At 45.5% G+C, this 24,736-nt stretch overlaps 1 pseudogene; it reads right to left on the minus strand.

Moving 5' to 3' along the window:
* Window positions 1-23,484: 23,484 nt before the first annotated feature.
* LOC122120803 lies at window positions 23,485-24,330 on the minus strand (annotated as a pseudogene).
* Between the last annotated feature and the right edge of the window lie 406 nt (window positions 24,331-24,736).

Here is a 24,736-nt window from a genome sequence, read left to right on the forward strand (position 1 = left end):
ATCTCACTTACTCCACTTAATATGATTTTTCCAGGTCTTTCCGTTTCCTAACAAATGGGGTGGTGACATTCTTTGTAAGCAAAGAATAAAATTCAATTTTATGTACATATATATGTGTGTGTGTGTGTGTGTGTGTGTGCGCACACGTGTGCATGTGTGTGTGTGTGTGTGTGGTGTGTGTGTACCACATTTTCTTAATCCATTGATCTACTGAGGGGCATCTGGGTTGGTTCCATATTTTAGGTATTATGAATAATGCTGCAATAAAGATAGTTGTGCTGGTAGCTTTACTATGGCCTTGTTTGTGATCACTTGGGTAAATGCCCAGAAGTGGGATCCTCATATATTACCCTGCCCCAGAATGGCCTGGCCTTTTCCAGTATTTTCTGACTCAGTCTTTGTACTGATTCACTGAAGGGGCAACTGAGACTCAGCAGGTAAGAGACTTCACAAGGAAGTGGTTAGACTTTCCTTGTCTATAACAAGTGACTGAGAGAAACTGTTTCAAGGGAGAAAGGTGTGTTTTGGCTGGCTTCCGGCCTCTTCAGTCCAGGCTCGGTTGTGATAGGCTTGTGGTGAGTCAGACATCATAGCATCAGGAGTGAGCAATGACAGAGGCTGCTTTCCTCATGCAGCCAAAGCAGGCTTCCAGTACAGGCAGGGATGGCCAGACATGCCCCCAGTGGCCTATTGTACTAGGACGGAACTGCTAAGGTTTCAGTACCTCCCCCAGCTAGGTCCACAAGCAAAGGACCAAGTCTACATTTCCTACTCAATCACAAACTGATAGAAGCTCTGCAATTCACCTCAGTTGCCTTTCTTCAGCCCTCACGCTGTGTGCATTCTCCCCAGCCATGCTGGAAGCACACAGAAACAAGTACAGATCACCAGTGGTACTGTCTGCACCTTGTCACAGTCCTCACATGCCATAGGGAAGATGTGTTGCCTGCACTTACTCCCAAACCCTAGTCCCTCCTAATTCAGTGGCTGTGCTTAAATTTTGTAAAAGTGTGCATTCAGAGTTTGTTCAAGACCAACTCATGTGAATATCCAGTATAGAAGTAGTGACAAAAACACCTGTGTCTAGGTCCTCAGGATGCTGTGGAAGGACGATCTCAGGCCTGTGCTCTGCCTGGTTCTTCAGGACTTGCTCGAAAATGGCCACCTCAGCCATGCCTACAGACAGGTGCTGACATGCTGACACAGGTGTGGATGTGGTTGGACAGCTTCCTGCAAAGAGAAGAATGACCTGTCAGTGCCCTGGTTGGGGAATATTTGCATCTGTAAATATTCCTGAGTGATGCCAAAGAGGAGCCCCTTCAGTGAGCCCAGGCCTGGCTCTGTGGGACTGGATGGCATCAGTTGCCGTACACACTCAGATCATGAATGGACCAGATCCTTCCTTTAGGACAGAATTTACCTAGGAAAATGTTCTCACTATTGCACAGGCACACATCACAGCTCTTCCCTACTATCCGGAGAGAAACAACCCACAGAAAGGGGTCACAATTTGGAGAATTGACATTTTTCCTACTTGGATTGTAGGTTTTCACGAGCTCTCATGTGAGTTTCAGTGGGAAACAGAATGGAAACAAAGGGGTCTGCTTTGGACCCAAGAGTTGGTATTTTCTGGCATGATTGGGTTGAGAGAGTCATGAGAATGTGAGGAGAAGAACACTAAGAATTCTTCCTCACCAACTGCTCACACTGCGATGAAGAAATTTGCACCAATTGCAGGTGGTACTTGGATTGCCTGTCTTCCCTGTGTGAACCCCCTGGAAGGATCAGTAAAATGCCAGGCAAAAAGTCCTGACCAGCCTGGTACTGATGGCTTTGCTTCCTTCTGAAATTCTCACTATCCAGGTGGTTGAGCTCTCAAGACTCCATTTGAACCCTGTGCCTGCAGGGAAGTCCAGGAGACTGTTATTTCCAAATCAACACCAAAAGAGCCATATGTGGAGCTGTATTGAAGTGATAGAGAGCACTAACCTAACCTTCAGTACATAGGCTTAGAGACAGTGCCCAGACCCTGAGATCAAGGCCCAGAATGATCACAGAAGAAAAGGCCTGAATGACAAACTTGTTTCCACAAAAGTTATTGAGTCCATTCTGCTATCCAGGGGCCAAATATGTCAAGAGTAGATGGCAGCAAAGTTGGAAACACAGTTCACAATGGCCTGCAGTGTGATGGACATTTGGATGTCACTGAGTGACCACATTGATCCACCGCTGCAAGGAAGGAAGCTGGGTGCACAGTGAGGCCATGTCTGTAGAAGGTGGGCCAACCTCCCCACCTGCTCCCCACCATGCGCTGTCTAAAATGAGGCTTACTCTTGTCTTTTTGCAATCTGCTAACCTGGCTTGAGGAGAAAGGGCCTGGCTTCCAGAAAACAGACATTTAAGCTTCCATTTCAAATCTTGATCCCTGGAGAATGTACCAAATAGAGGTGTCACCGAGGTCATTTTCCAGAATGAGCAAGATCTGTTTGTGCAGAAGTTCTCGGGGCAGGTCTCTGAGAAGGGACTGGCTGCAGAAAGGAAGCATGTCCTGCACTGCCTGGTGCTGGCAGAGGGGGTCTAGAGCTGCTGCTGTTTGGAGAAGTAGGAGAGGAAGCGGTGGGCACCGCCAGCACTGCATCACAGTTGGATGTTCTCAGCTGCTTGCCTCCATTCTTACCACTAAACATGTTGGAGAAAGAGGATGAGGATCTTGTTTTTTTAATCCAGCTAGACAGTCTATGTCACTTAATTGAAGAGTTAAGTCCGTTAATGTTGAGAGATAGGACTGAGAGGTATTTGGGAGTTCCTGCCATGTAATCCACCTTCTTGGGGGCTGCAGCTACTGGGTTCCTCCTATGGTTCTTGGATTCTCAGTTTGGGTGCCGTTTCTTGGCCTTTATTGTGGTCTTGTTGGTTTTCTATGTGTAGGACATCTTTCAGAATTTTTTGTAGGGGTGGTTTGGTGGAGATATATTGTTTCAATTTTTCTTTGCTATGGAAGGTTTTTATTTGGCCTTCAGTTATGAAGGAGAGTTTAGCTGCGTACAGTATTCTTGGTTGATAGTTGTTTGTCTTTAGGGCATGGCATACATCATTCCAGGCTCTTCTTGCTTTGATTGTCTCTGCTAAGAAATCTGAGGTGATTCCAATTGGTTTCCCTTTATAGCTGATTAATCTTTTTTCCTTGACAGCTTTAAGGATCTTTTCCTTGGTCTGAATTGATCCTGTGTGGATTATACTGTGACGGTTGGATGTCCTATACTGGTCTGGTCTATTTGGGGTTCTAAAAGCTTCTTGTATCTGAATAGGCCTATCTTTTTGCATGTTTGGGAAGTTCTCTGCTAGTATCCTGTTAAACAAATTTCCTAGACCATTAACTTCTGTTTCTAGATGCTCCTCTACACCCATTATCCTCAATTAGGCCTTCTGATGGTGTCTTCCAAGTGTTGGATAGATCTATCATATTTCTTGGACTTGTCTTGGATGGTTGTATGTTCTTTCTCTATAATATTAGGCTGTCTTCAATCCCCGAGATTCGATCTTCTGCATGGTTTAACCTGCTGTCAAGACTTTCTACTTTGTTTTTTATTTCTTTTCCTTCTAATTGGTCAGCTTTGATGGCTTCAAATTCTTTGTTGAAGCTTTGTTTTAGATCTTGTATGAGCTTCTTTATTTCCTTAATTTGGTGTTCAGTGTTTGTTCTCAAATCACTTAGTTGATTGGTTATGGTTTCCTTGGACTCCCATTCCTTCTGTTGGGTTCCATTCAGCATTCCCTTTGTGGTCTCCTTGACTTCCTTCAGCTCTTTGTTAGTGGATTCCATGAATGCCTTTAGTGTTCTTTGTGTATTCTCATCCTGCTCTCTCAATTCCTGTATTACTCTTTGCTTAGCTTCCTCACGTTCAGGCCATTCCTGTAGTTCTCTTTGAGTGTTCTCAGCCTGCTCACGCCATTCCTGCCTTTCTCTTTGAGTGTTCTCACTGCTCTCGCAAATCCTGTATCAGTTTTTGAGTAGCTTCCTCACGCTCATGATATTCCTGTATAAACCTTTGGTTTGCCTCCTCTCTCTCCCTATCACGCTCATACAGAGTCCTTTGTATGTTTTCAATCTTTTCATTTACCATGTTTGCCAGCAGTGTTTATAGAGCTATTTGGGAACTCTCCTCTGGATTATTCATTATCTGTTCTGTCCCCTGATTATCATGAGTGGGAGTTGAGATACCCGGACTTGCCATTTTCCTTGTGTTTTTCTGGCTTACTCTGCCCATTTGGGATGAAAATAACCAGTTTTGCGCTAGAACACTATCCTAAGGCAAGCATCAACCAAAGTCTGTATTTGCACAGTCAATAGTCTGCAGATACAGTCTAGTTCGACAGATACATCTATTCAACATCAAACAACTATATATTAATGGGCTACGAAGAATGGGCAAAGAAGAATTTGGCAAACCAGAAATTATTAGGTTTAGGGAGAGGTGTGGGTAAAAATAGGAATAGAGAGATATGGGAAGGCACAGGGAGAGTTAACTAAGTCCTACTCTCAAAGCAGGAAATACGTTGGATAGGATGAAAGAAGAGAGAGGGGAAAAAAGAAGAAAGAGAAAGGGGAAAAAAAGAGACCCAAAAAATAGACAAGTAAAAATTAAAAATTAAACATAGCAATGCTTAAAAATTATACATATTTGAAAATGAAATATTCAGAGAAGATTGTGGATATGATGAGAAAAGGGGAGGGATATAAAGGAGATGTGACAAACTTAAAAAAAAAACTACTTAAAATATTGTGTAAGTATAGAGAGGTAGTACGGCTATTAAGAAATTTAAGTCTAAGAGGTTTTGAATTGAGTAATAAATTTCTGGATTAAGTGTGTACCTCCCCCACAGCATAACCCGTGCTTTCACTGTATTTGATGTCGGTATAATTTGTGGAGGGGAAGGGGAAAACCAAGTCGTTTAAATAGGGATATAGGTGGACCCATCGCAACAATGAGAAGTACAAGTCGTTATGTCGAAAACGAACTTTACAACTTTGGTGGGGGGGGCAGGGAGGATTGGGGGGGGCAGGGGGAGGATGGGAAGGGATGGGAAGGGGAAACAAAGGAGGAGGCTACAATGCTTGATAAGAAATGTACTCATTATCTTGCCCATGTAATTGTAACCCCTCTGTACAGTATTTTCACAATAAAAAAAAAAGAGAGAGGATGAGTATGCTGCTGCCAGCTGTGGGAGTGAGATTTGGGAATGGGGCCCTGGAGGTGGGGCAAGGCAAGTACTTCCCATGGTGGAGCTGAATTGATTGTGCCACACTCCTGGTTCCCTTAGTTCTTCCCCACCGGCCTGGGAGGTGGAGCATTGTCATTGGTATACTAGCTTTGGAAAATTTAAAAAGATTGAGTCTATAGTAGTATAAAATAATAAGAACAAGTGCATCACATCATTTGTCATAGGCCGGGATTCTACCTGCAGCCCTTACACAGTGGTCACTTCCTCAGAGCAGGATCACAGAAAGCACATCAGTCAAATGCCAGAGCCACTCACAGATTCCTAAGGGAATGTAAATCCTCTTCACCCATCATTTCACTGAGTTCAAATAATTCTTCAATAGTTGCCCTCCTGAGCTCTTATGCCAGTCACAGGAAGAAGATATACTATCTTTTCTCTATTACACAGTTGAAGAAAGATTTACCTCACAATATGAGTTCCAGTGGACAAAATGTCAGCAGGCCCAGCAGACACACATGACCAGGAAGGAAAGTGAGGACTCTGCTCCTAGAATCACCCACAGAGCAGTAGCAAAGGAGCCCAGCAAGAGAGCAATAGAGGATAATGCACACTCACCATCTGGGAAGGGAATGTTGTTTCAATCCTCAACTGTAAATTACCTGCCAGATGATTGTGACTCACATCTGCAATTTCAGTGTCTCAGGAGCCTGAGATCTTCAACCTTATACAACTGAGATACACGCTGCCATTCCAGATATCCTTGCAGACTGTTGAAACCTAAGACGGTCAAAACTTACAGCTTCATATCTATGGCCATACAGTGACAGCTTCATATCTATGGCCATACAGTGACAGATTACACGGTCAGAAATCACATGGAGTTCACCTTTTGCAAGAAATCTGCATTTCATGAAATGGTAAATTCTATGAGATGCAAAAGTAGAATATTAAACTCAACTTCATAATGGAATCACTGCCCAAAGGAATGACCTAACAGCATCAGTGCTGGATGTGATGAGAGGGGAAACAAAGCTGAAGATACAATGTTTTGTTGTAAAGAGAAATGTTTCTTCTGTGAGGAGCTTTCAGATAGCTTTCCTTTCTAATTTTGTTTTCAAAAATGATTTAGAAAGAAGTGTTCTCTTTTCAAGTCGGTATTTTGTTTCAGCTATTTATCATGAATTTCCAGTTTTACTGGAATATAAGCAGCAAATATGTATCAATTTTCAATCTTTTGGTAGAGTTTTCTTTATAAACAAAGTATATTTGAGATCAATAAAGTTGTGTATTGCCATTGCATCTACTGCAGATGACCTGTGATTCTCTACCTGTAGTAGATGGATGTTCTGTTCTGTTCTTATTTTAATCTAAAGTACTTTTTCCTAATAATTTAATTCTTATATACTTAGATCTGAGGTTAGTTATGTCATAGTGGTGTTTGGATCCTGGGGCTTGAACCCAGGGCATAGGCACTGCCCCTAAACTTTATGGCTTTTTGGTGGTTCATTTTAGATAAGAGTCTCTTGGACTTTCCCATCCAGGATGACTTTGAACTGCAGTGTTCAGATCTCAGCTTCCTGAGGAACTAGGATTACAGGCATGAGCCGCTGTTCCCTGCATGTCAGTTTTTATCATTGTTGGTGACACACCACACTGGTAATTTACTCACAACTCTTCTCTCAGGCAAATCTATCATAACCCTTCCTAGTTTGTCCTAGTTCAGGTTGGACCAGGATCCTTTGAACCTGCAGTCAACCATGGAGCTACATCTAGCTTACTGTTTCAGATGGGGTCATGCTAACAGTTTGTTGTTGTTGTTATTTTGTCAGTTGTGGGGCTTGAACTCTGGGTCTGGGTGCTGTCCCTCAGCTCTTCAGCTCATGGGTAGCACTCTACCACTTGAGCCACAGCAGCATTTCCATGCTATCAGTTTTATTTGGCCTGGCCCTGAACTGTGATCCTCCCAATTGCTGCCTCTCCACTAGCTGGGAATACGTGCATGAGTCATGTGTCCAACCTCATGTAATGTTTATCAGGCACAAGGAAGGTGGAAGGAGGATGTGAGGAGATGGATAAGAGACTGGGTTGGGAGGGATAATGCATGGCTCCAATCTTTGCCTTAGGACCAAGGCCATGAGACTGAATAGCTGGGTCTCATGTTCACAATGAGAAGCAGAAAAAGCTCTTCCCTTTCAAATGGCCTTGTGGCCAGCCCAGCTTTTCTGAAGACACAGCTTCAGATGGACTGGAAGAAATACTGGGGTTTCAACACAGAAACCTTTGTGCTTCAGTTGTGAGACGGGTGTGGGCCACACACTTCATTGACTCCTTCCACACTGTACACAATACAGGAATTCCTGCTTGCAGCTACCTGTCCCGTTTCCTCTTTATCATTCTAGGTAAGGGCTGAGCTTCACACTCATTCTGAGATTCAGATGATTCTTTTGCTTCTAAAGGTGAAATACAGAGGGATTAAAGTTGGGCACTGAGTCCGTTTCTTTTCAAAAGTGTCACCCCTTCCCTCTGGTTCTCCCAGTGTTTGTCCTCATGACTCCCCTTACCCCCCAAGTGATAGAGTTCATTTCCTTTCTTTAGCTTGCATCACTGAGAAGTAATCTCCAAGGAATTTTCACCTTCTGTTCCCATTGAAATCACTAGAATATAGTGGAGGCCAGAGGTCATCAGGGACAGAGACTTCACAGTCAGGCTGCAAAATAGGACAAGCTGCTTCCTTCAGACTCTTGATTTCAGTGGACTACAATGGCAGCTACAGTGAAAGGCCTGTGAGATCCCTGCCTCACCATCTTGGGCAAGAGGATGTTATCCTTAAACCGTGTCCTGCTTTGAAAAGACTTTGAGGGATCCAGGCTCACAGCTCACAGGCACTGGGACTTCAGTCTGTCAATCACTTTTCTAGCATTGGGAGGCTTACATCTGCAGGGAATGTTAGCATACAACTTTCTGAGCTCCAGCCAGTATCTATGAACACCTGCAACTGAAATTACTTCAGAGCCCATGTGCTCAAGGCTGGCCACTAGCCTCTGGTGTTACTTAGGAGACAGAAGGAAGTAAGTCATGGGGTCCCCATGGGAAGGGTTGTTGGGACCTTGGCTTTGCCATTATGTCGTTTCTGCTTCCTGACCGTCACCAGCTCAACAGCTTTGTCATGATTTCTGCCTCCACACAGGCTCAAAGGGAGGGGGCCAAGTGACCATGGATGGAAATCCATAAAACCTTGTGCCAAAAGGATCCTTTTGTCCTTTTACAGGCTTTGGTCAGGTGTTTGGTCACAGCTACCGAAGATGCCAAAAGTGGTAGTTTTGGCCTGAGTCTGTAAGCTGCTTTTGTGTGCTACATGTGGAAACAGGAGGTAGAAACAATAGGTTGAGGAGGCTAGCCAGCTCTATCTGCACACTGCTGTGCAGTAGGACTTTCTGTTGTGACTAACATCCCCCGAATGCTCTGCAACCCCATAGTCACAGGTGGCTACTGGACACTTGGAATGGGACTGGAGCAATTGAGAGAATATTTACCATTGTTGGACTTGAGCAAATTTAGTCTTCATAACCCTACCTGAGAGAAGGGACTTGAGTAAAGAATGGGTGGAAGCATTCCAGGGTCATTGTCCAGAGAGCCTTTAGTCCACGGTACAAGAGCATAGGAAATGACTGGCTCCTCACCTGCAGAGGACAAGGGGTTTTCCACAAAGCACAGAGCCACACATTCAGTTTTGTCAGGGTGTCCTCATTTCTAACGGAGATCTCCCCAGAGCTGCCATCTTCTCAACACCATATCATGGACAGGATCACAAACACCTGAGGCTCATTTCTTTGGCCATACTGCTTTGCTTTTCTGTCTTAAAGATGGAAGGCTCCTAAGAATCCCTGGCTGTTTCTGAATATACAGTAGCTCATTTCAAAGCCCTCTTATCTCTGCTGCTGTTTGATGGAAGGAATCCTTTACTTCTTCAGTAAGCTTTCTTTCTATGACAAATATTGCATTGGTAACCTTCACTGATGAGTCAAGACGGATATAGATGTGATATGAGATCACATGGAGCACAAGTAAAGGATAGTTATGTACAAGCATGAGTAAGTCACACAAGTTTACATGCATATCAGTTAAAGACCCCATCAAATAAATCCCTGGAGAAACTAAGCCTGTGGGACACACTTACAGTCCAGGCTGCTTGGGTGGCAGAGGTAGCAGCATCGTATTTGTATATGTTCCTCATTCTTAGAATCATTCTTTGGAATGGAATTTCTCCAGTTTGACTTGATGAAAATCAGTGTATGTATGAAATTAACATTTCAAGGGTTATTTTGTCTTGTTTGTTCCTAATAGGTTGCATGTGTATATATACGTGCTTTTATTTTTACATTGCCATTTGCATAGTCAGGGACAAGTCTTTGTCTAAAAGTCTTCAGCTCCTATCTCATCTTCTTTCTGTTGTAGAATTTGCCATGGCTTTAGAGGAAGAACTAGGTTGTGGCAAGATGGCAGGGCAGTTTGTCTAGCCCAGACAGAGGTTGTAAATCAAAACACTAACTCACATGCTCAAGGCAATGAACCGGCTTTGCAGTTCCATAGCTCATAGACAAAGCAGCAATGGAAATTTAAAAAAGCAGCCCTCAAGTAAAAGTAATTATACCACAATTCCAAAGAGAGTAGATGAAAGATGATATTCTAGGATGTAAGATATTCCATGAAATAACATTTTAGTTATGAAGAATAGGAATGAAAATAGTTGGAAAAAATAATGCTTGAGAATAAAACTAGGCAAAGGAGAACAAAAGGAGGATGGACAGGAATAAAGTAGGTAGAAAGCAGGGTGAGAAAGAAGAGGAGGAGAGAAAAGATCCAGATAATGTAAAATAACAAAGGAAATAATATGACATACAGCATAACAAAATCAATATAAAGAATTTTAGGTTGAAAGATGATGAAGAAGAAGCAATGTAGGCACAAGGCTCTTCAGTTCAAATTCCAGTTCAGACAGAAAGATGAAGCAAGGAAGGAAGGAACAAAGGAAGGAAGAATCGAAGGAAGGGAAGGGAAATAGAGAAAACAAGAGAAAAAGGAGAAAAAGGAATGGGGGAGGGAATGGAAAGAAACAGAAACAAAGCAAAGAGGGAAGGAGGAAAGAAGGAAAGGAAGGGTAGAAGAATGGAACAAAAGAGGAAGGAAAGATGAAGAGAGGCTGGAAAGAAAGAATGAAAGGACACAAAATTCATCTTTATTGTAGTCACAGTCCTAAGGCACAAAGAATCAAGCAAGTTGATGTGAGCTAACAATTAGATCCAATTTCTCATTATTAAACAAGTAGCATTTGTTAAAATCCAATCCATTGTATGGAATACAATCATAAGTGATATGTGACTTACTTTTTTTTTTTTTTAATTTGTAGAGCTTTTCTGGTGTTCACATCATCAAGTTTGTCCCAGTAACATTCCCCAGGGAGGGAAATAATAGAATGTCACTGTCTTGGCTCAAAATCATGATAATGAGAGGTGTGGTGTTTAGAAATGCCTTTTTTTTTTTTTTGATCCGGTGGTGGGGGCTGAACTCTGGGCCTGGGCGCTGTCCCTCAGCTCTTCAGCTCAAGGCTAGCGCTTTACCACTTGAGCCACAGCGCCACTTCTGATTTTTTCTGCTTATGTGGTGCTGAGGAATGCCTATGTTTTAAAGTCTGGTAAATCTGATTGATAGAGCTGAGAAAGAGAGCAAGTGCTTTAAAAGAAAGCTAAATCCTTGAAAATGATGATTCTTACATGGTATACTGCTGGTAGATTCACATAAATATGCAACCTGTAACAAATAAAATTTTTCAGCCAGGAAATGCTATCTCGTGCCTATTGAAGAGGCTGAGATCTGAAGATTGAAGTTGGAAGCCAGCCTGAGAAGAAAGTCCATGAGACTCCTTATCTCCAATTAATCAGCCAAAAGCTGTCAGTGGAGGTATGGTTCAAGTGGTAGAGTGCCAGGCTTGAGTGAAAAAACTGAGTACAGGCCCTGATTTTAAGCCCAAGTACACACACACACACACACACACACACACTCCCAGAATAATATAAAAGGAAAAACAAAGACTTGTGTGCTGTAAGGTGATCTTCCTGTGGATAACAGCAAGGACAAGTGTGACTGGGGAACTATGCTTAGATAGAAGCTGGCCACTAATGTGCTAGTCCTGCAAAACCAGCTCTTTTGAGGCTGAAAATGCAGATTTGGAAACAGAAGGTTTAAGGATTAGCTATGGCGTGTGTAAGTTATGAAAACTTACTGAAGCTGTTAAGTAATTTTGATCCAATATTCTAAATCCAAATACTTTCCAGTTGATTGTAGGAATTCACTTTTTAGGTTTGTGGAATACAGGGAATAGAACCAGTTTGCTCCTCATAGACCAAAATTTCTTTCAGGCCTTCTCTTTCCCTCAGGAGAAAGGCAAATTCCCCAGTGAGTCAACAGAAAGCTAGGCATAGATTATGCAGGATGTGGCAGGCCTTGAAGAGCTGGCAAGGTGGGCAGGGATATTTTTGTGTGAGCTAGGCAAATGTTCACCAATACGACCACTGGGAAAGACTTCTGACTGAATTTACTGGTCAGACAAGGAGCGCATGTCATCCTGAGGGCTTTATGCAGGCAGAGATAAAGCGGTGGGACTAGATGAGTGTGGTGTGTGCAGGAGCTTTGCTCAGGGTTGGCTCTTGGAGAGAGGGCACGATGGCTCACCTATTTGGTACAACAGCCATGGAGATGGCTGTGGTACTGGTGTCTGGTTTATCATCTGTTGACTACACAACGTTCTTCCAAGTTGAGCCTCCCGTGATTCCCAGGAGACTGATTCTGTGCAGAGTGGAGTGACAGCTTTTGTGTGTCTGTCAGCTTGTGGCAGGAGCTGCTTAGAGCCACTGAGACATGTGGTAGTAGATAGGGAACAAGCTGATGGATTCAAGCTCTCCTTGCTTTATGTCAGGTGCTGGTGGCTCATGCCTGTAATCATAGCTACTCAGGAGGCTGAGATTGGAGGATCATGGTTCAAATACACCCAGGGCTATAGTGTCCATGAGACTCTCATCTCCAATTAACCACCAGAAAACTAGTGGTGGAGCTGTGGCTCCAAGTGGTTTAGAGCACTAACTTGAGTACAAATGCTAAAGGACAATGCCTAGGCTCTGAGTTCAAGCCCAGGACACCGCCCGCCCCCCACCCCCCGCCCACGTGACTAAATCTAAGCAATTTTTTTGTTTATTTAACAGAGATACACTGAGTCTCCGGTTAGATTTCATTAGCCCCTACATACTGTGGTAGCCAAGACCAAAGGAAGGAGGGTGAGGGAGTCACAGAGATGAATTAAGATGACTTGTTCTCAAGGGACAAGAAGAAAAGGGAGAGATATAAAGTCCTTAGGGGTGAGTCAGTTATTGTGCAAAGTACCACACAAACAAACAAATACATAAATAAAAATTTAAAAAAGACTAAGCAGGTACTTGCAATTTCTAGGTGTGAAGATATAGCACTTGGTACCTATTTTCTCTTCTGTCCCAAAAGTCTCCAAACTGTGCCAGATAATTATGAAAAGCTAGTCATTGGAGCAGAAATCTGGAAGTGCTGCAAACCTGGAGGCATAAGAGCTTCGGGAACACAGCACACATACAAGTTGGAGAAAAGCTATCTCATGTGGGAATCTTTCTTCCTTGAAGACTTGTAGGGAAATGGAAAGGGGTTAGAGATAGAATAACAGCAGACTCCAGCTCATCACTTCCCCAGTCAGGCTTGGGAAACTCTAGTCGCTGGGTCATATAGGCCCTCACAATCACTTGGTCTAGGATGAGGTGGCCCCGTTTGCTTCTTGCTGGGTTTGTGCCCTTTCTGTACATACTGATAATTTTGCATAGCTTGTCAATGATGTAATGATATCCAAATAGTTCTTAGCAGAAGAAAGATTCCCCACTCCTGAGTGAAGGCAAGAGTATGAGGTCATTCAAAGCAGGCCCTGTGCAGAGACTCACAGACAAACATTTGGTCTGGAAGAAGAATGGAGAATCCTCTGCTCATGGGGCCTCTGTGTACTCTGCCCAGGCTCACCTTGACTCCTCTCAAAAATAACCTGTTCCTAGTAAAGACTTCCATTCACAAGCAAGTGAAATAGAATTCTCTTTTGAATAATAAAAATAGGATTGTGGCCAACATAGTTTTAATCTAAACTATCAATTTAAAAAGGGAGCATGGGATTCTAAATGCTCAGGAATTTCAAGAAAACAACGACATGAAAAAAATGACATCAGGGTGAGGAAGGTGGCTCAGTGGTAGAGCGCTTGCCTTGAGAGGCCCTGGGTTCGATTCCTCAGCACCACATAAGCAAAAAGAAAAAAGCCGGAAGTGGTGCTGTGGCTCAAGTGGTAGAGTGCTAGCCTTGAGCTGAAGAGCTGAGGGACAGCACCCAGGCCCAGAGTTCAGGCCACACGACCGGACACACACACACACACAAAAAGAGACACCAATATTACATTAACTCAAGAACTAGGTGAGGAAACAGTGCTAATAGGAGAGGGACAGAGAAGATCTCACACTCTAATTGGACAATGCGGTAGTTGTTAGGTGCGCTTTCTGCCAGATTATTAAAGCAGAGCTGGGTAGGAGTGTGTTCTGAGAGCTACCTGCCAAATGCAGCTGTTTGGGCCTGAGCCCAAGATAGAATTTATGCAAGAGAACTTTCTCGGAAATGACAAATAGGTGCATTCTTTCTAAACTTTGACAATGTGGATAAAAGAGATGGTTTATACTGAAAACTATTGAATTACTGTGAAAGAAATATTTTTGAAAGAGATTTCCTGTTTCAGGGAAAGCAATAGCTGCCAAAATGGGAGTCATTTTTATTTTAGGATAATTTGAGGACAAAGTTGAAAAATTGATCAATTGTTCAGAGAATAGGTTTTCAACCTTCTAAAAATATGCTTTTCTTTTTTCTTGTTTTTTTGTTTTTTTTTTTTTTTGTGGGGGGAGGGCTTGAACTCTGGACTTGGGCGCTGTCCCTGTGCTCTTCAGCTCAAGGCGAGCTCTGTATTGCTTGAGCCACAGAGTCACTTCTGGTTTTTTAGTGGTTTATTGGAGATAAGAGTCTCACGGACTTTTCTGCCTGGGCTGGCTTTGGACTGTGATTCTCAGATCTCAGCCACCTGAGTAGCTAGGATTACAGGCTTGAACCACCCGTTCCCAGCTCTTTTTAATTTTTTTGCTGGTCCTGGGGTTTGAATTCAAGGCCTGGGTGCTGTCCCTGAGCTTCTTTTGCTCAAGGCTATTGCTCTACCACTTGAGCCACAGTGCTATTTCCAGCTCTTTCTGAGTAGTTTATTGGCAATAAGAGTCTCATGGACTTTCTTGCCTGGGATAACTTCGAATTGCAATCCTCACATCTCAGCCTCCTGAGTAGCCAGGATTACAGACCTGAGTCACTGGTGTCCAGCATTATTTATTAAGGCATTGTAGTGAGATCATTTTGTCTGATTCACTTAAGTTATAAATTGCTGAATTGCTTTAAAAAAGCCTAAAACTTAAAATGAGTGAGTTTTTAAGTGTCCTTCAGGATTTTATGACTGGTTAGCTAAACATCAGTGGCTCATGCTTGTATTCCTAACTACTCAGGAGGCTGAGATCTCAGAATTACAGTTCCAGGTCAGCCTAGGCAGGAAAGTCTGTTTGGCTCTTATTTCCAATTCACCACCAAAAATCCTGGAAATGGAACTGTGGGTCAAGTAGTAGAGCACCAGTCTTAAGCTAAAAAGCTCAGGGACAGCACCCAGACCCTGAGTTTAAGCCTTAGGACTGAAACAACAATAAAAAAAAAAGATTTTATGACTGGTTGCAGACATTCATCTTCACTGAGGATTAGGAGAAGGCTTCATGTGTCCTGAGGAAAATACCTTGAGAGATTTGGGAGGTTTTATGCATCATAGCAGGAGTGAACCGTAGTTGAATCCTAAACCTTAGCTGAATTGTGAATATCCCTTGAATAAACTAGTATCATTAAATTGGAGAAGCTAGAGAAGTCTTAGGAGCAACATTCAGATGGGGTAAAAGTTTCACTATGGGCTCTGTCCAATTTATATTCAGAGTGCAGACTTTTTTCCATATAATTTTCCTTCCTTCCTTCCTTCCTTCCTTCCTTCCTTCCTTGTTTCCTTTTCTTTATTTCTTGCTTGCTTGCTTTTTCTCCCTCTTTCAACTTTACTTTGTTAAAAATAATAAAGTTTTGTTGAACTATACTCTTACTGTATATTTTCAAAATGGTTCTTTTTAGGAAAGTGGTAACTGCATTTTCTTGGCAGTTGTGTTCTTCATTTTCTCCTAAAGTACTGCTTAGTGTGTGTGTGTGTGTGTGTGTGTGTGTGTGTGTGTGTGTGTGTGTGTGTGTCCCCGTCGTGGGGCCTGAATTATGGCCTGGGCGCTGTCCCTCAGCTCTTCAGCTCAAGGCTAGGGTTCTACCACTTGAACCAAGCCTCTCTTCTGCCTTTTTCTGCTTATCTGGTGTTGAGGAATTGAACATAGAGCCTCATGCATGCAAGGCAAGACTTAACCACTAAACCACCTTTCCAGCCCCTATTACTACTTTTAAGTAGTTATGCAAGAGGGTTATGCATATGGATTTATTAGTACAGTGCATCTGGATCAATATTACTCTTCCCATCAGACAATTAGGGCAATTATCTTGGCCACTGGCCCTTGAACAGGTGAAAAAGACAATGGTTATAGGGCTGGATAAAAACACATTCTGTTCAAAAGCAGAATGGAAGAACTAGAGAGAAGGGGTAGAAGAGATAGTACACTGAATAATTTTCTGTTTGGAGGCAGATGATGGGAATGTGTTGGAGATGAATTCAGGATAATGGTGCCACAGAGAGGACCAGGAGTCTAACAAGAATGGTGTCATCCTTTTCATTTCCTGTGCAGGTCGCTGACTTGGGGGAAGATGTAGGTGTAACTATGTTGGCCTCCAGGTGCCAAGAAAGCAGACCAAGTTCAGTATTTCTTTGACCAACACAGAAAGAGAAAAACTTGCTCATTTGTGCATCTCTCCATCCCACATGGCTATCTCCTGGACCACACTTGAATTTCTCTTATTGTCCCAGCCCTTCCTTCAGTTGAGGCAGGACACCTTTTCATTATTTCCAGACTCACTTTACTATAATAACTTTTGTGAGTTATAGATTTATGTTGTTTAAGTCATCTAGTCTATGGGCTGTTGCTAGGGCAGACCCAGGCTGAATAAAGCACTGTTCTTCCCACATGCATTTTTGTCTCTGCCTTAATCCATTCTCTGCCCAATAGTATAGTCAGCCTTAGCAACAAAAGTGACCAGCAGATTCCCTTGCTTAGAACATTTCAGGGGAAGCACAAAACATGCAAAAAACATACAGTGCCTTTCTGGTAATGTGCTCAGATTCTGTGAGATAACTCTCCAGGGCGTCCAAATGTGGGGTTTTGCACGGTCCACTTATTTATCCAGTGTTGGTATTCTCATACTTCATCCACATTGACTTTTTTTTTTGCCAGTTGTGTGACTTGAATTCAGGGCCTGGGCTCTGTCCCTGAGCCGTTTTACTCAAGGCTAGCACTCTACTCATTTGAGCTACAGCTTCATTTCCAGGTTTTAGATGATTAACTGGAGATGAGAGTCTTACAGACTTTCCTGACTGGGCTAGCTTCGAACTGTGATTCTCAGATCTCAACCTCCTGAATAGTGTAGGATTCTAGGCAGGAGCCACCAGTGCTCTGCCACATTGACTTGCAAGGTGCCTCCTATACTGCGATTTCTATAGACTTCCTACAAAGGCATGTGTTTGCCGAGAATCCTCACTATCACCAACCTACTTCCTTTCCTTGCTTGAGTCTCACATTGCCTCACTCACCTGAACGTCAGGCCTCATCTCAGGAGGAGCCCATGGAGGGCAGCTATCTACTGCAATCTCCTCTCCTTCCCCAGCTATTATATTCCTTAGTTTTATCCATTTAAATCTATCGTCTTAGAATGGAAGTGCCAGAAGGGCACATGCCACGTTTCTCTATCTGTCTCCTCTCAGTCTCTTAGTCTCTCAGTCTCTCAGTCTCTCTCTCTCTCTCTCTCTCTCTCTCTCTCTCTCTGTCGGTATCCTCTCAGTCTCTGTCTCGCTCTGTCTCTCTCTCCTCCCAAGTCATTGAGAACTGGGACAGATAGGAGAAGCCTTATTTCTAACACAGGAAAGATGAACAAACTCATGATAATTTTGAGTTGGGACAGAATTCTGAAGCCATTTACTAAATTTATTATAAATACATGGGTCCTGTTTGGAGCCCAATAAGTGTTTTTACTGAATGGATTGAGAATGAGTGTTTGTGAGTGCTTGATCAATACCTGTCATCATCACTGATTAAAAATATAACAGGCCAGTTGCACACTTAAGGAGTTTCATGGTGACATTCAGTTAAGGTCCCACTACTCTTATTTTAAAATTCTGAACCTCCAGGAAGAGCAAAACATCTATGTTTAAATCTGACTACCTCTCCACCCATTGACAATGACCAAAGCACAAGTTTTTTGTTTTTGTTTTTTTTCTTTTTGGTGCTAATCCTGGGGCTTGAACTCAGGGCCTGGGCACTGTCTCTGGACTTTTTCGCTAAGGCGATTACAACTTGAGCCATAGCTCTACTTCAAGTTTTTCTGGTGCTTAATTGGAGACAGGAGTCTCATGGACATTCCTGCCCAGGCTGGCTTCAAATGTGATCGTCAGATCTTTCTCTAGTCACCTGTCCCTACTTGCTCTCTTTTTTCCTCCCATCAGGAGACTGATACGGGTGGGCCCTACAGAGGAGATCTGGGGTGAACTTCTCTGTACACTCAAGTGTCCATGAAAATGGGCCATGTGTTCAGAGTCCAGGCCCTGCCCAAGTTGTCTGACAAAAGGTGCAGATCATCAGCTCCACCTGGAGTCTGTTCCCCACCAACAGCACAATACATGACCCCATGCTGAATGTCCCGAGCTCCAACCAGTACTGAGACAGGATTGTTCCATCTGCAGTGGACAAAGGCTGACACACTAAGTCTACCTGATTTGTAGATTTATCTCACAGGGGTTTGACCAAGTACAATTAAAAAAAGAAAAAGAAATTTCAGTCACTGAAGTTGAAACTCCCAGTGCCCATTCTGAAGCTGGGTGGAGGCAGGCACTCAAGGCAGCGCTGGCCTGTGGTCAGTTGTGTCTACATCCTTGTATCAGCTGCTGAGTGTGTGTCTCCCTGGCCGTCAGTTTATGAAAATTTGCTTCCAAAAAATCTAGCGGGGCCTGAAAAGCAAGGTAAAAGTGAATGTGTTTTGCTGAAATGATCAAGTGGAAATTTTACATTTGTTGAAAAGTGGCATGACTCTATAGAAAAATGAACCACGCATCCACAGTACAAGACTAAATCCTTTGCACCCTGCACATGCCCAGTGTTTCCTCAATGGCAGGCTCCTTGCTACCACAAACCTGAAGACAGCAAGGTGGAGTGAGCAGATGTTGCTCTTTTTTGTGATTCTGTTGATGTGACTTTTCTATCAGTGTCTATCAACAGACTGTTGTAGTAGAACTCCACAGAATTAAGTCATTTTGTCTTTGTGCAGTGTTTCCAGTTAGGGGTAGTTTTTAGTCTATGCTGTTTTGCATAGACTAACAACTTAGGGGCATGCAAGGATTTATATTCAATAGCCAGGTGGTGAGATGAGCCCGTATCCATGACAACAGGACATTGTCCACCCTACAGTGACATTCCTGACCACCAGTGAATTCCTTCAGGACACCCGACAGCGTGTCTAAATGTCTTCATCAGGAAAATGAATGAGGTTTGGAGATGTACTGTTAAGAGCATTGTTAATATTGGAATGAACCTGAGGACTGGAGAATGTTTCTCCCCCTTGGCAGCAGGAACCCTAGAATCTCTACTGGGATATCAAATGGTATCTAACTTTTGTTTTGTTTTGTTTGTTTTTAACCTAATCTGTGGTTGGCAAGGAAAGACACTGAATGACTAGATTTCACCCCAAGAGACCACAGAGAAGGTGGATGAAAGAAGGATAAAACTTAAGCCATCTTGATTGCATGGGGCAGAGTGGACCACAGGTTACAGGGAGATGGACTACAGTAGTCGCATCACCTGACTGCTCACTCATGGCTGAACTGAAGATGAGGACTCTGCAAGCCTTAGCTAGACAGATCCATATTTCTCACTTCGTGCATCTCATTGTACCACTAGCAAACTCACCACTGACTGGTTGCTTTTAAAATATTCTCTTGTCATTTTCAGCCACTGTTGACAGTTATTATGATGGCATTACTATTCAGTTCCTTTCTTTTCCTAGAATCCTCCTACTTTTAAGTACTTGGCTTGTAAGCTACCTTGGACTCAGGCATTCCCACTTGTAAGCCTGCCTCCCTATATTCAGGACCTAGATCACTGATATTTCTTAGTAATGCATTAGTATGCGTGGAACAAAACGGAGGAAATCAATTTAAATTCTATACATTTATATCTTTTTTTTTTTGGGTCCGGTCGTGGGGCCTGAACTCTGGGTCTGGGTGCTGTCCCTCAGCTCTTCAGCTCAAGGCTAGTGCCTTACCACTTGAGCCAAAGCACCACTTCTGGCTTTTTTCTTTTTGCTTATGTGGTGCTGAGGAATCGAACCCAGGGCCTCATGCATGCAAGGCAAGCGCTCTACAACTGAGCCACCTTCCCCCATAAATTCTATATATTTATTTATTTCCACACATATATATATATATTAGAATTCTACTCACTAAAATATTTACTGAACTAATATGAGTTTTTACATATTATAAGGCAGTCTAGCTGTTAGTCCTATCACACTATGAAGTTGAATTTGCATTAATATTTTATCCTTCATTTTAAGTGTAGCTAACCTATATTCCCTTACCCTATATTCAGGGCCTAGATCATCCTAGATTACTAGGAATGCATTAGTATGTGTGGAACAAAACTGTGGAAATCAATTTAAATTCTGTATATTTATATCTTTTGGGGGGGGGTCGGTTGTGGGGCCTGAACTCTGGGCCTGGGGGCTGTCCCTTAGCTCTTCAGCTCAAGGCTAGCGCTCTACCACTTGAGCCAAAGTGCCACTTCCGGCTGTTTTCTTTTTGCTTCTGTGGTGCTGAGGAATCAAACCCAGGGCCTCATGCATGCAAGGGAAGCGCTCTACCACTGAGCCACCTTCCCCACCCATAAATTCTATATATTTATATCTTAAGCTGATATATTAACTTTTAGTTCCAAGCTGTAAACATTTTCAGTTACTGAAATGATAGAATCAACATGAAAAAAACTGAGCTACCTTGCATTCCATTTTTTCCTACTAAAGCTGGGGCTTGTTCTACACCTACAAAACTCATTTCAAGTACTCAATAGTGGCTAGCAAACAGGGTTAAAATTTAAATCGTGTGTATGTGTGTATGTGCAGGAGCGTGCAGGAGAGAGAAAGAGGGAGAGGGAGAAAGGCAGAGAGCATTGCCTTCTCCCCTAGACTCTGATCCCTCAAGGCTTGAGCTTCCTTACCACCTTCACCATTAGCAGCGAATGCCTAGCCAGCACCCGGGCCTTTTCCAGAGAAGCAGGGATTTCCGCATTTGCACAGCACAGGTGTTTCTCCTGAATGTTCCAGCAGCTGTCATTCCTCTGTGCCAGCTAGGCTGGGCGTCACTGCTTTGAAAATAGGTTGTTTGGATGAAAGAATTTAACCTAAATGCAGTTCCCGGCAGGTGGGGGAACACATGGTTTTCTATGCAAGGTGCAAACTTCAGGAGGTGGCTGCTTGGTGGAGAGACATGCTGGTGGTTGCAGTGACTGAGCACACGCAGGGCAACCGGCTCTGTGTTGTTTCTGCTCTGCCGAAGGGGAGAAGCTGAGTGAAGCCCCGCAGTCGTCTCCGAGTGCGAGGCTGAATGGAAGCCTGTGCAGAGCTGCAGGCGCTGCTGGTGGCCCAGGCGGCCCCGGCGGCCCCGGGGGCGGAGGTGGCCGGTGGCCGGCCTTCTCCCTGCGCCCTCGGTGCGTGCGCGCAGTCCGGGCGCGGGCTGTGGCGGTTCCCTCTGTGTGAGGTGGGGACGTGGGGAAGTCCGGCCCCGCCCTCGGCGCGTGGGCGGGGGCGCGAGCGCGGGGCGGGCGGGGCCGGCGGTTGGCGGGAGTTCGGGGGGAGCGCGCGGTGCTCTGCGCGGGTGCAGACGGAGGCCGAGGAAGAGGAGGTGAGAGCCGCGGCGCCGCCCGACCCGCAGAGTGAGTGCGTGCGCCCTGCGAGCTGAGCTGGGGGACCGGCGTGGAGCAGCGATTCGCCACCCGCCCGGCCGGGCTGCAGAGCCGCGGGGCCTCAGTGCACTGCGGGGGGAGGGGTCGTCGGGGCTCCGGATGCCGGGAACCCCGCCGCCGCCGCCGCCGCTGTCCGGAGACCACGGGCAGGTTCATGGTTTTCTGGCCCGCGCCGCGCGGGGTCGCTGACCTCGGGCCTGCGGACAGGGGAGAGGGCTCCCGGGGCCGGCGGACAGGGGAGAGGGCTCCAGGGCCGGCGGGGAGGTGAGAGGGCTCCCGGGGCCGGCGGACAGGGGAGAGGGCTCCCGGGGCCGGCGGGGAGGGGAGAGGGCTCCTGGGCCGGCGGGGAGGTGAGAGGGCTCCGGGGCCGGCGGGGAGGGGAGAGGGCTCCCGGGGCCGGCGGGGAGGGGAGAGGGCTCCCGGGGCCGGCGGGGAGGGGCCTGGACCGGGTGTCGGCGTGGAGGGCTCCGGGGTGCGCGGGAGGGGACCGGCGTGGGGCGGTGGGGATGGCGGGCAGGGGGCTCCAGGGCGGACGGGGAGGGGGTCGGAGCCGGGCAGGGGCCGGGTGATCAGCGGAGAGGGCGCCCGGGCCTGTGACGCGTCCCGGGACGCCGCAGGACGGAGACCCCAGCGAGACGTGTGGACCGGGACCGGCTCGCGGGGCGTCGGGACGGCAGAGTCCGGAGCTCCAGCAGCTGCTCTGGGACGCGGCTGACGGGGGCCTGGGCCGCGCTCGTGGTTGTGGGTAGCCCAGAAGCGCCCCGGGAGCGCGTACTGGGCCGGCCGCGGTGGATGAGGCCGAGGAGGCACAGGGGGCGCCGTGGACAGCTGCGATCCCCGCTAATTCCCGCTCCTGGGGATGCGTCGGGGGCCCCGCTGGGGTCCGGGCTGGAGGCGTGGGCCCGCCAGGCGCACCCCGCAGGACGAGGCAGTAGTGCCAGGGGACTCGAGCCCGAGCGCAGAGCATGGCCCGGTGGCCCTGGGACGGTTTCCAGGGCTGAGGGAGTAATGCCTCCTGTCCCGGGCTGAGCATGGGGCCGGGAAAGTCGGGGACCTGGAAAGTCGGGAGCCGCGCGTGGGAGCGTGAGGCCAGTGCAAGTGTGGCTGAGGGCGTCTCCCCTCCCACTGATCCTGTCTGTCCAGGGGCCCCTTGAAGCTGGCCAGGAGGGTCAGGAGCCTTTGATTTCAGAAGCAGCCTGGCTTATTGCCAAAGGGCCTTCCTCCAGCAGGGCAGGTTTCTAGAGGAAAACCCCTTAAAATGTTTACACACTGGATGGATTCCGCCTTTACTTATGGAGCACCCTTAGTAGTGCTTTTTAAATGTCTGTTGACTGACTGCAGAGATGCACACTTCATGGGCCGACCTTATGTCACCTCGGTATAGTTACCTGAGGGAACAAAGTGCAGCCACAGAGGTTTCCTTTCTTATAAAAATCTTTAATGAAAATAGCTATCTACAGAGCAGATAATAAAACAGATGCTTCTAGCTCCAATTCCCTTCCCCCAGCCAGGCACAGAGGTAAAGCAGATACTTCAGGTGGCTCTGGCTAATGGAAACTGAGAAGATAGGGAAAAAAATCACATTTTTTTATGCTGCCTCTGTAGTTGATTCTCCTCTTTTCAAAGTCATGGAGTAAGACACTTAGCCAGGTGGCAACCTGTTTTACATATCCCTATATAAAACGAATGGATTCATAGGGTAGCAAAGACATTTGTACGAAGTTGGTGGCCAGGGTGTTCAGCACCCTGACAGCTACAGGGAGACAAGGGACAGAATCCTACCCTCAGACCAGCTGATGAGGCAGAAAAAGGTGCAAGGACAAAGGATGGGAAAGGAGGCCAGGTGGTGCCTGCCACAGCTGCATATGCAGGTAGTCCTGGGAAGGGCGGTCACTGGCATTCACCGTATCCTCCAGACTCCAATGAGAACACCCACTTGTCCTAATTTCCCAGGAGCCTCTTGGCTTCTTCACTTTGAACCTGAAGGGTCTCCCTGGCTTATTTCTGAAGCAGTTTCATTTTCTTCCTTTGCACCAGGGCCTCTTCAGTCTCCTGCTGTGATGGCACAGGAACACGAGCAATGAACTTCAGCTGCCCATCCTCCCCTGCCTTCTCCAGGCTGCCTTCCTCATCATACTCCTCCTCAGTGACAGCATAAATGTTGATCTCCTCTTCCTCCTCCTCCTCCTTTTTCGCCTCTTGCCAGCCGAGCCTCTCTCTCTGCTTTCCATTTTTCCACCAGCTCAGCTCTCAGTTTCTTTTCATAGTCTTGCTCCAAAGGCACAATAACACCATCATCTTCATCTAGGTAACCATAGTGTTCATCAGCTCAGCACGTGTCTTTCTGGGAGGAGGAAGAGGTTCTTTTTCAAACAGCTCTCTAACACCAGGTAAATCCCTTGCTGCTCCAAAGTACTTGTAACCTCGGTTTCCTGGGACTGCTTTCCCTTCATGATCCAGCATTTTAGGACCAACTTTCCCATAATCAGGGCCGTCAAGTTCTTTTATCCGCACCTCCCAGTGACCTTTTTCTCTTAACAGCTTATTGATCTCATCATTCTGGTTTCAAATTTGGAATTCACCCAAACCAGCATTCAGAATCTGAGCTACTTTTTTGGAGATCTCTCCAATAATCTGTCGTCTCCACTTCTCTGCTTTGGGCAACTCTGTACATTCTGGAGCAAGGAAAGGTCTTCGTTCCTTCACTTTTCCCTCTTCCACCTGGGCTTGGCGAAATCTTGCTAAGGCCCTCATGGCCTTTTCTGCATTTCGGGCCATGGCACCAAGGTGCAGCCGACATCTCCTAGGCCCTTCTTTTTTTAAGTTTTCTTTAATAATCCAGGAAGTTCTAGGAATCTACACTTTTTGCCAACTTTGTAGTGACTCTGAGAATATTGAAATAAGAAAGACATAGCTGTTTCTGGTGGCTGTTGGTATAATCTGTAAAAGACACTATTATATTTCTGAAGCTTGAAGCAAGAGCAGTAAATGTCAGTCATTGGCTTAACTTTAAAAAAAAAATGCCCCTTAAGGCAATTTTTGTCTTCTGTACTAGAGTTTGAATTCAGAGCTTTGTGTTGCAAGGCAGGCACACTACCATGTGACCCAGGCCCTTAGTTCTTTATTTTCTGTAGTTATTTTTTGAGATAGGGTCTTACTTTTCATCCCTGATGGCGTGAATGGACTGGTGGTC

Source organism: Dipodomys spectabilis, unplaced genomic scaffold (genome assembly GCF_019054845.1).
Source record: "Dipodomys spectabilis isolate Male_0828 unplaced genomic scaffold, ASM1905484v1 ptg000178l, whole genome shotgun sequence".
NCBI lineage: Eukaryota > Metazoa > Chordata > Mammalia > Rodentia > Heteromyidae > Dipodomys > Dipodomys spectabilis.